We start from the raw sequence: 11,245 nt of genomic DNA, 5'->3' as shown, positions 1-11,245 counted from the left end.
ATTCTCCCTATCTGCTTTCAGAATTCTCTCCTTATCTTTGATTCTAGCAAATATTACTATGATACATCTTGTTGTTTTTCTTTTGGTATCTATTCTATATGGTGTTCACTCAGGTTTTTGAATAAATATTCTTTCATTCTTTATTATTCCTTGGAAGTTTGCTTCTAGTAATTCTTCCACAACATTTTTTGGTGGCTTTACTTGCTTCTTATTCTGGGATTCCAATGATGCTCGTGTTATTTCTCTTGATTATTCTTAGGTTTTATTCTTTTTTCTTCCTATTGATTCTGCTTCTTTTTGCTCTAGCAAATCAGTGGTGACAATTCTATTTCACTGGTTCTATGTTCCATCTCATAAACTCTTTTTATGTGTCCCTCCAATATGTTGACAGCATCTGAAACACTGTCCTCATATTTTGAATTGTAGTTTCTTGTTTTTCCAAAGCCTCTAATACCTCGCTTGTTTTATCTGAATTGTTTTGCTTTTTTAAGCTCCTCCTGGTTTTTCTTGCAGTGACCTGTAATTCATCAAGTTTGTCTTTCACCCATTGAAAATATTCAATTAATTTTCTTTTAAATTCTGTGTCAGAAAGGGCCATCAGACTTTTTGATTCATCAAATCCATAGATAATGTGTCACTTTTTGGAAGTGACATTTTTGTTTTGGGTTTGTGTAGGATTTGAGATAGACTGCTTCCTTTGTGACATACATACTGTGGTAGAGTTTTTCATAGCTGAGGCAATAGCAGGATCTTGGTCTAATATCATTGCTCCAGAGGAGGGTGGGGCAGGTACCCTACATGGATTTCTCTCTAAACATTTCACCCAAGGGAAGACTTGCTTCAGTTCAGGTGAAAAAAGGCCTGTGAATTAGCTGACTCCTCTGTCAGACAACTGCTACAGTTAGGCCAGTCCAAGATTCTCTGAGCTAAAGGCAGCTCACACTTTGGGAATGGAGAGGAAATGAAGTAAGTTCACTTGTGATACTGATATCTCTGGTGGAGTTCAGATGTGTGGCAGTGGGTTGTCCTCTAGTTGTTGGGATAAGAGTATCCAGGCTGTGGTACCAGGTCCTCTAGATGGTGGGGTCAGGAACTCTGGTGGTGTAGGCAAGACTTCCAGGAATTGAACTTCTGGGCAGTGGGTGGAGCTTTCATTTGGCAGGGCCAGGACTTCCTGGAAAAGGTGTGGGCAGGCTTCAGCAGAGACAGTGGGCAGGAGTGGCCCAGCAGCCAGGTAATGTCCATTATGCATGTTCAGGAGTCAGGGCAGCAGGACCAGGTGCCTCCAGCCAGAGGGGGCAGCGTCCCCCCAGTCAGGTGCTGTGTCCTTGTGCTCCAGGCAAGAGACCAATCCGGGATACATCAAGAAATTCTCAAGTCAGATACTTCCTTAATTGACTAGAGGTGTGGAGATAGATGTACACAGATTGCATGGCACAGCAAGTTGCAAGCAGGCATAGAGATTCCAGCAGGCTACCACTTTACAGTCTTAATCTCTTTTTTTTTCTACACTCTACCTAAAATATTTTTATCCAGTAGATGATGTCCTATCACTGCCTTACCAAGCAAAAGACTAAATGTCAAAAAGAAGAAAAAAATATTCACTTTTACAAAATCATTGCTGAGGCTTGGAACTCTTGAGTTCAGAGAAAGAGATTGCTCACATAGAAGGAATATGCTTTATGTCATCAAGTCAGAACCAACTCCTGACTGACCCTCCAGTGGGTTTTCAGAGGCCATAAAACACACAGGAGGAGATTGTCCATCTCTTGCTTGAGGAATTGCTTATGGGTTTAAGTCACTTCTCTTTGAATTGGCAGCATGAATTCTCGTTCAGTAGATGAATTAAACTCAGGTACTTACATATAGTTTTGAACTTTAAAATGGTTATTATCTCTTTCTAAAACTTTCCATTCATAAAGCACATCACTGTTGGATCTGAAAAGAAACTTAGAGTTTCTATGCCCCTATACTTCTATTTAATTCTTTTTTACTAGTTTTGTTTACTTTCTTGGCTGCTAAATTTTGAAATAACAGTGTTTATTTGTAGTCTCTCTCTCTCTCTTTCTCTCTCTCTCTCTCTCCCTCTCTCTCTCTCATCTCACTTCTGTCTTCTTCAATCAACAACTCAAACCTTTGGTGATCCATCTAGGCTGTGCAGTGGATAGTTCAGCTGCTAACCAAAAGGTCAGTGATTTGTTTGTTTAGTATTTTTCTTTTTTAATGTGTGTGTGTGTGTGTGTACCGTCAAATCGGTTCTGACTGGTACAGGAGGAGATTGTCCCTCCTTCTCCAGCAAAAAGTCTCTTGAATTTGAACTGCTCACCTATGGGATTGCAGTGCAGCTTCTTGCCACTAGGCCACCAGAGCTCTGCAAAAGACCAGTGATTTGGAAGTGCTCCTTCGGAGGAAAGATATGATGATTTGTTTTCATAGAACTATAGCCCTTCTAGGAAAACCTAAGAAGCATCATTCTGTAGTCACTATGAATTGGAACCCATAATAGCAGACATCAACAACATACTTGCAAAAGAGTTTCATATTTGTCCAAATGGGTAAACAGCTTTATTATTAGAGAAACAATTGACATATTGGACCACACACATCTCACAAGAAAGTCTGGCAGTTACTTCCAAAAAGACACAGGCTTGCAATCCTGTAGAGAGTAGTTCTAAATTACAGCATGTGGAATTACCATAAACCAGAATTAATGGTAACTTTGCTTTTAATATATGAAGACTATCTGTAATTTTTGTTGATGAGGAGTACCGTCTGGTCAGAACCAACCCATAGCTGACACTTCAGTGGGTTTTCACAGTCAGTTAATTGCATGGGAGGAGATTGCCCATCCTTCTCCCGCAGAGCAGCTGATGAATTAGAACCACATACCTTCAGGATTGCAGTGCAGCTTCTTGGAACAAGGCCACAAGTGCACTATCTGCAATTTGAAAAATCTCTTCCCTCCCTCCCCCACTCCATACCAACTGCCCATTTAAAATACCACTTACATTTTTTAATAATTAATTCAAACTAATAAAGAGGCAAAAACTTCCTAAATTTGCCTTTGGAAAATCTATGAACTTTGATAAATGTCGATATTTGTAGAGGGGCTTCAAGCTTTTATTCACAGGGTCGCTATAAGTAGTGCTCAATTTGAAGGCAGTCAACAACAACAACAAACAACAATAATAGAGGATACATGTAAGTCTTATCATCTTATAAATATGGTCCTGGCTCATTTGATATCAATTCATATTTGCAGTTATTCTGAATAAAACCAGAGAATAACCAACCATAACATTTGGACATGTTTTCATTTAGGCACTCCATATACAAAAATCAGAATGACACAGAGAATTTAGCATGACTCCTGTGTAACGATGACATGCAAATTCATGGAGAGTTCCATATTTTTTACAACAAATTTGAAAAAAACAACACTGGAAGATGTGCTTGACACCTCTTTTGCTGATTTTCTGAATCAAATTAGAATATTAAAGGTGCATTCAGTTCTACACTACCCAAAATTAGAAGCCAATGCAGGGTTAAATATGCAAATTTGTTAGGGAAAAGTACACAAGAGAAAATGGGAAGTAAACTGGGAAAAATCAATGAGTTCCCTACTCAGATTCTTACAGCCTCAATGTCCAATGTCCTGCCATTTTATAGTATATCTATTCAACTTTATGAGAATATCTATTTATCTAAAAAGGATAAAAGGTCTTAACTGTCAGCTGCTTGGTACATTTCTTGTCGTTATCCCATACTTGTACTCAGATTTTTAATTCCTTTTTTTTCAATTATAAATGATTAAAATCAAAATACTTCTGTGTCAAACAGATGGAAATTTAAACTCCAACTTAGACAATTACTATTTCTCTCTAAAAATCAATTAGCATCTTTTCTTTAGGTTCCTGAGCTGTAAAATTATAGATTAACTCAGTCCAAAAATAACTGCATGTTTGTCATACGTATCAAATCATCAAACACCTTTATGCTCTTTAAAAAATTTCTTTTATCACTGAAATCTTTACCCAATAAATTGAAGTAAATCATTCTCCTATTCCAAAACAAACTCACTGAGGTGAATGGTATTGCAACACCTGTCAGGACCTTTATGCTCAGAGATTAACTTGTTTTTTTTTTCTTCTTTGTGAGGTTGTTGATGACTTTTTCCAACATTTGCAAACATATTCCAAACCCTATACTTTAATTGATGTGGGGTTTTATTACTGTGAATTTGAAGTCTGTTTCCCCAACTCCCAGAGGATATGGAAACACAAATATGAGTGTATTCATCTACAAAATAATGAGAATGAGACTTATATCTTGTAAGTCTTCTAATACTTGTTACAAGGAATGTCTAAGATAGAATTAGAGTACATACTCAGTACCTGTAAATATGAATGATTCTTCATAGAGATTGTAAAACTACTAGATAATTTTTATACATTTGAAGGACTTAGATTCTTATTCAACACAGCATTGCTTTCTTACACATTACTATTCCTAACATGACTAACTAAATAAACTCTTCATATTCTAAACTCAGTGTCTCACAATTTCTGAGTTGATTGACAAATAAGATAAAGTCATCACCCAATAAGGTCATCTGAGCATCAAACACTATTATTCCATTATTTCTCTATGAAAGATACATTACTCTTGACCTGTGCTGTCCTATGTCAATATGATATACTGAAAGGATTATTTTTTCTTCAAAGCTAGGAAAAAAAAGAAAGTATATTCTTATTGACCTTGCTGTCTCATGTCTCAAGTACCAAAACTAGAACTTAAAAAAATCAAATTAAGCCCTGTGTTTATCTCTTTAACTGTGGGTTCTTTAGTTGCATGATCATTTTCTGCCCCAGAAATTCACAACTCCCACACTGGAATGTGAGGTCCACAGTAGTCTTTATTGTTCTTAATAATAACATACTCTCAAAAACAGAGGATGTATAAATAATTGGTTTGTAAAAGGAGACAAATGTGTGATTTGGTGGAAATTTTTTCAAATGTAGTTTTTCTAAATAAGTTGCTCTCTTATTGGACATAGAATACAACTGATACCATTTGTCACAATACTTGGTTAAATATGATTAATTGCAGAACTCACACATTAAATTGACAGTCATTCAATGTGGTAAAATGAGTCTTAAGAAAATAAACCTTGTTAAGGGCAATGAAATAACAGAGCTCCTTAAAAATATTTTCTTTACAGAAATTATGTTGGTTAAATTGAAAAACACAATTATAATAAAGCATACGCTTTCCTCGTAATGTGAAAATATATAATTCATTACCCAAGCCTGAGCATGAAAGGAGGTGCAATTACAAATTATACCAAGATCGCAAGAAAAAAAACTAGTTCAGTTAGGAAAAATAAGGAAATAAATAAATCCTTTTCATCAAGTATATTCTTTGCAATAGTAAGACATTTGATATATATCATCTCCATTCTCTCATGTAAATCCTACAAAGGAGCCAATACCTTACAAATAAAAGAGAAGGGAGCGCTAGCTCAATGCCAAGAAGCTGTGCCCCAATCCCAACGACACACAGTTCAAGGCCACCAGCTTCTCTGCAGAAGGATGGGCAATATCTTCCCCGTAGGATTAACTGCCTCTAAAAATCTGCTGGAGGGTCAGGTCAGTTCTGACTCTATGGTACACAACAATAGCAACAATAATTAAAATAGAATTTTAATTTACTAAACTCAAAAATAGGTGTCTTTCCCACTACGTTTCCTTTCAAATAAGTCCTATCCATTACACCAAGGCAAATCAAAACCTTTGCCATTAAGTCAGCTGCAATAAATAGCACTTAGTGTCTACAATATGAACATTAAAAAAAGACACTTCTATTGAGCAGACACTATTTTGCTACAAGCTCTAGAAAATTGGGAAAAAATTCTTGTCACTTTGAGAGGAAGTTCAGACTTCACTGCTGCTTTTCGGAGTCCTTGTGTCAGCTCTGATTCACAGAGAAACTCTATTTATAACAAAATGAACCATTGTCAAATCCTATGAAATAATCTCAGTCATTTATGTGTTTGAGCCAATTATTGCAACCACTGTACCAATCCATCTCATTGAGGACCGTCTACCAAATACAATGTATTTCTCCAGGAACTGGTCCCTCCTATCAACATGTACAAAGTATGTGAAATGAAGCTAAACAACCTCCCTTCAAAGAGACATTCTGACTGTACATCTAAAAGACAACTCTGGTTTTTTCTTTATGAAGCAACTATGTTAATTTTTTTACATTCTATCGTATATTCCATATTCTTTGCCAATGCCACAATTGCAAATTATCAATTCTTCTTTATTCATTGTCCAAATTTTACATGCATGTGAAACAATTGAAAATATTACACCTTCGGTTACATGTCCCATAACCTTTAAAGTGATATCCTTGCTCTTTAGCACTTTAGAGATCCTCAACAGCATATATGCCCGATGCAATATGTCATTTGATTTCTTGACTGCAGCTTCGATGATTGTCCACCGTGGTCCCAGTGAAATAAAATACTTCACAATTTCAAATTTCCATCATTTATTTTGACATTGTTTATTGATCCCATTGTAAAGATACTTATTTTTTTTAATCTTGAGGTATAACCTATACTGAGTTTATATAGTCTTTGAACTTCATCAGTAACTGTTCCATTTTACTAATTTTCAACACACAAAACTATGTGATATTCATATAGAAAGTTGTTTTGAGTCTCCCTTGAATCCTTATGCTGGGTTCTTTTAATACAGCAGCTCTGAACTCTTCCCTGTCCTGAGACAGGCTCACTAATTCTGACACATCAACCTCCATTGCTCCAGATACTGTATCAAGAAAGATACTCTAATACATCATTGGTGAGATTGTAAAATGGTACAACCCTTCTGGAAGGCAGGCTGAACATAGAAATTCCATATGACTCATTTAGTCCACTGCTTGGAATATACCCTGAAAAAATGAGAACTGAGGCACAGAGACTTGTACACCAATGTTCATAGCAGCATTATTCACCCTTTTGGTTTTTATATACAATCTTACTAGTTATCTAGGTTTACGGCAATGATCTTATGCAGTATTTGTCCATGAGACTGAGTTAGTTTACTCAGTATAATACTCTCTCGACTCTCTTATGTTAAATAAAACTTGATGAAGTATGTATGTATCCAGAATTTCTAAACTCATTTGTTTATTGATGGGCAATTAGGCTCTTTCTATTTTCTTGCTGTAGTGACTAGTGCTGCTAAGAACATAGTTTTACATATCTCTATTTGTATGTAAGATGTATTTTCATTGGAATATGTCTCTAGCAGTGGAATAGCAGTGTCATACAGAATTCCTATTTTCAGTATTTTTTAAGAAATGTCAAAATGGCTTTCAGAGTGACTGTACAATTCTGCAGTTCCACCAGCAGTGCATAAGAGTACCAATTTCTCTAACGTTTATTATTTGCCATCCTGTTAAAGTTTACTACTGCTACTGGAGCGAGATAGAATCTCATTTTTGTTTTGATTTGCATCTCGCTGGCTGCAGTCACTTTGAACATTTCTTTATGCATCTGTTGGCAATTTGAAAGCTTTTCTTTGTGAAAAGTCTTCTATGTCTTTTTGTGTACACAATAGCAAAGTAAACATTTTACTGATATCCTCTGCTTTCAACTAAATTGTATTTTATGTTAACAATGATATGCTTCATTCTAGGTTCTTTTCTGCATCCAACTTGAAATTCTTACAGTATCATGTCAATATGTTGTTCCAGCAGTTTGTTTAGTTTGGTTCTTTAAAAAGACAAAAAAAAAAGAAAGAGAAAGATTCTGGGGTAAGATTTTATATGCGTTCACTATATTTGATATTATTTCATAATTTCTGTATTCTATCACCTTTCTTTGGGATAGGAACAGGTATTAATCTCTTCCCACTGATTAACCAGGAGAGTTGTACTCCAAATTTCTTAATATAGATGTTATTCTATTCAATAGTACATTAATTTGTTAAAGTGAAACAAAAGTACTTCTTGGAAGCAAGGTTGGTGAAATTCCATCTCACATATTTTAGACATGTTATCAGGAGGTACCAGCCTTTGGAGAAGACTGTCATATTTTGAAGAATAGAAGGTCAGAATGATAGAGGAGGATCTTCAATGAGATGAATTGATGCAATGACTATGGCAATGGTGTTAAAAGTATCAGAGATGGTGAAGTTGGCCAGGATGGCGGACGGTATCATCATTTATTGGGTCATTATGAGTGGTAATCAACTTGATGACACATGATAACATTTCTTAGAGTCTTATTTTTCACCAATTTCTTCAGTGCAACATGCACTTGTTCCATTGTTGTGGTTGTGGAGGTTATGTGCCAGTGAGTTGCCTGTGACTCAAAACGATCCTATGAATAATAGCTCTGAACCCTGCCCTATCCTGAGCCAATCTCACTGACTCCTAAACACCTAATCTCATTGCATCAGTTACCTTACCAATCCATCTCTTCTGGAGTCTCCATCTCCTGTACTATCCATTCACCTTTTCAAGCATGATGTCTTTCTTTAAGGACTGGTTCCTCCTGGCCATATGCCTAAGGTATATGAGACAGAACTTCAAAATCCTTGTCTCCAAGGAGAAACTTGGTTTCACCCTCTCTAAGACAGAACTGTTTGTTATCTTGGCAATCGAATGGTATGTTCAATACCATACTCCAGCACAACTAAAAGACATCTATTCTTCTGTCGTCTTTAGCAAGTAATTGAAAAGACCATGACCTGGATAAAGCACATCTTAGTCCTTAGACTAAAATCCTTACTCTGTAGAGCTTTAAATATTCAGATTTCTCAATTGCAATTTGTCTTTTGATCTCCTGACTGCCTGGTTCCAAGAGTGTTGATTTTGGAGCCAACCAAGTGAAAATTGTTAACAGCCTCAATCTCTTCTCCATCTGTCATGGCTCTGCCAATTGGCCCAGTGTGAATCTTTGTCTTGTTGATGTTGAGCTTTTTTTCTTAATTGACTTTAATCTATATTGAAGATTACATTCCTTGAACTTCCACATCAAATGTTTCAGGTCCTCCTCAATTTCAGCAAGCAAGCTTGTGTCATCTGTGTATCATATATTGTCGCTGAGTATTTCTCCAATTCTGATACCACATTCCTCCTCCCAAATAATCTGTTCTCCATACAGATTTATAAGGTTACAAGACAGGGCACATCCTTGACACATTCCATACCTGATATTGAATCATTCTGTGTTTCTTTGCTCTGTGTTGAGCACTGTTTCCCGGTCCAAGTATAGGTTTCACGTGAACATATTAAAGTGTTCTGAAATTATCATTTTTCTCAAGGTTATCTACAATATTGTGTTCTACACAGTCAAATGACTCTGCATAGTCAATAAAACACAGATAGACATTCTTCTGGTACTCTGTTTTCAGCTAAGATCCATCTAACATTTGTGATAATGTCTCTAGTACCCCAGCACCTTCTAAACCCAGCTTGTATTTCTGATAGTTCTCTGTCAATGTAGTGTTTCTTTTTTTTATTATTATTATATTCAGCAGAATTTTGCTTGTGTGTGATATTAGTGATATCCTTTAATAATTTCCACATTCTGTAGGGCCACCTCTTTTTAGAATGGGAATAAATATGGATCTTTACCAGTCAAATGGTCAGGTACTTTTCCTTTCATTGCCCAACCTGGTGAGCACATCCAGGGAAGCATCTGTTTGTTGAAATATATCAATTGGTATTCCCTCAATTCCTGGGGCTTTGATTTTTTGCCACTTTTCCAGGGCAGCCTGAACATACTCCTTCATCACCATTGTCACTTGATCACGTGTTCTTTGATGAAGTCTTTTGTTTCAGCCAATTCTTTTTGGGATAATGACTCTACGCACTCCTTCCATATTCTTAAATGCTTCCTGGATCATTTAACATCCTGCCCAAAACATCCTTAAGTATTGCAGAGGCTTAAATTTGTTCTTTATTTCCTTCAGCTTAAGAAATGCCAAATGAGTGTGGCCCTTTTGATTTTCCGTCTACAGCTCCTTGCACATTTCATTATAATACTTTGCTTTGTCTTTACGTACTGCCATTTGAAATCTTCTGTTTCGCTCCTTTAACTTCCTATGCTCTTTCCTTTGTTTTGGCTTCTGGATGTTAGTGCAATATTCAGAGTCTCTTCGACATCTGTCTTGGTCTTTTCTTCCTTCTCTGCCTTTATTATGACCTTTAGCAATCTTCACACATGAGACTTCTGATATCCTCCCCACACTAGTCTAGTCTTCATTCATTAGTATTCAAGGCCTCAAACCTATTCCTGAGATTATTTTTAGTTTTAGGTGTGACAGACTCAAGGTCAAATTTTGGTTCCATTGATTTTATTTAACCTTCCTTAGCTTTCATTTGAACTTGCATACGAGTAGTCGGTGGTCTGTTCCACAATCAGTATCTGGCCTAGTTTTCACAGCTGATGTTAAGCTTCTCCAGTGATTCATTCAGGAGATGTAATCAATCTGATTCCTATAGATTCTATCAGGTGAAATGCATGTGTATAGTTTGTGTTGATGTTTCTTACAAAAGGTATTTGCAATGAATAAATCATTGATTGTACAAAATTGTATCATTATATCTCCATCCTCATTTCTGTCACCAAGTCCCAGTTTTCTGACTACTGATATTTCTTCCCTGTCCAATTTTGCATTCTAGTAACCTATTATTATTAATGTGCTTTTGTTGCATGTTTAATCAATTTCTGACTTTAGTAGAAATCATTTATTTCCTCCTCTTTCGCTCTGGTTGTTGGTGCATACACTTGAATTACTGTTGTTGTTGTTTAGTGCCACCAAGTCATAGAGGACTCATAGAGACCCTATGAAGAAAAGATCTGAACACTTGTATATAACTTTCATCATTTCTACAGGTTCACAGAATTTCCGGAGGCAAGCCATTTTGAAGGTGGATGCTACTCCTGCTTCCAAGCTTGTTTTAATCGGAAAGCTCCACTAAACTCTGTCCACCATGGGTGACCATTATCGCATTTGACACATCAGTGTCACAGTGTTCATCATCACAGCAACCATGAGTTACCCTTGTACAGCAAAAGGACAGACCAGTCCTATACCACTTAGCAGAATATTTTACCAAAAACATTTTAGATGAATTTACATCCTCTTACACCCATTATCAAGTCAACATTCCACTCTCGTCCTCACCACAACCAGCAAACAAGTCTCTGTTGAATCCA

Source organism: Elephantulus edwardii, unplaced genomic scaffold, assembly GCF_000299155.1.
Source record: "Elephantulus edwardii isolate Elephantulus edwardi_28Jun2011 unplaced genomic scaffold, EleEdw1.0 scaffold00009, whole genome shotgun sequence".
Classification (NCBI taxonomy): domain Eukaryota; kingdom Metazoa; phylum Chordata; class Mammalia; order Macroscelidea; family Macroscelididae; genus Elephantulus; species Elephantulus edwardii.
The sequence above is the reverse complement of the archived record's forward strand: the minus strand, read 5'-3'. Positions refer to the sequence as shown.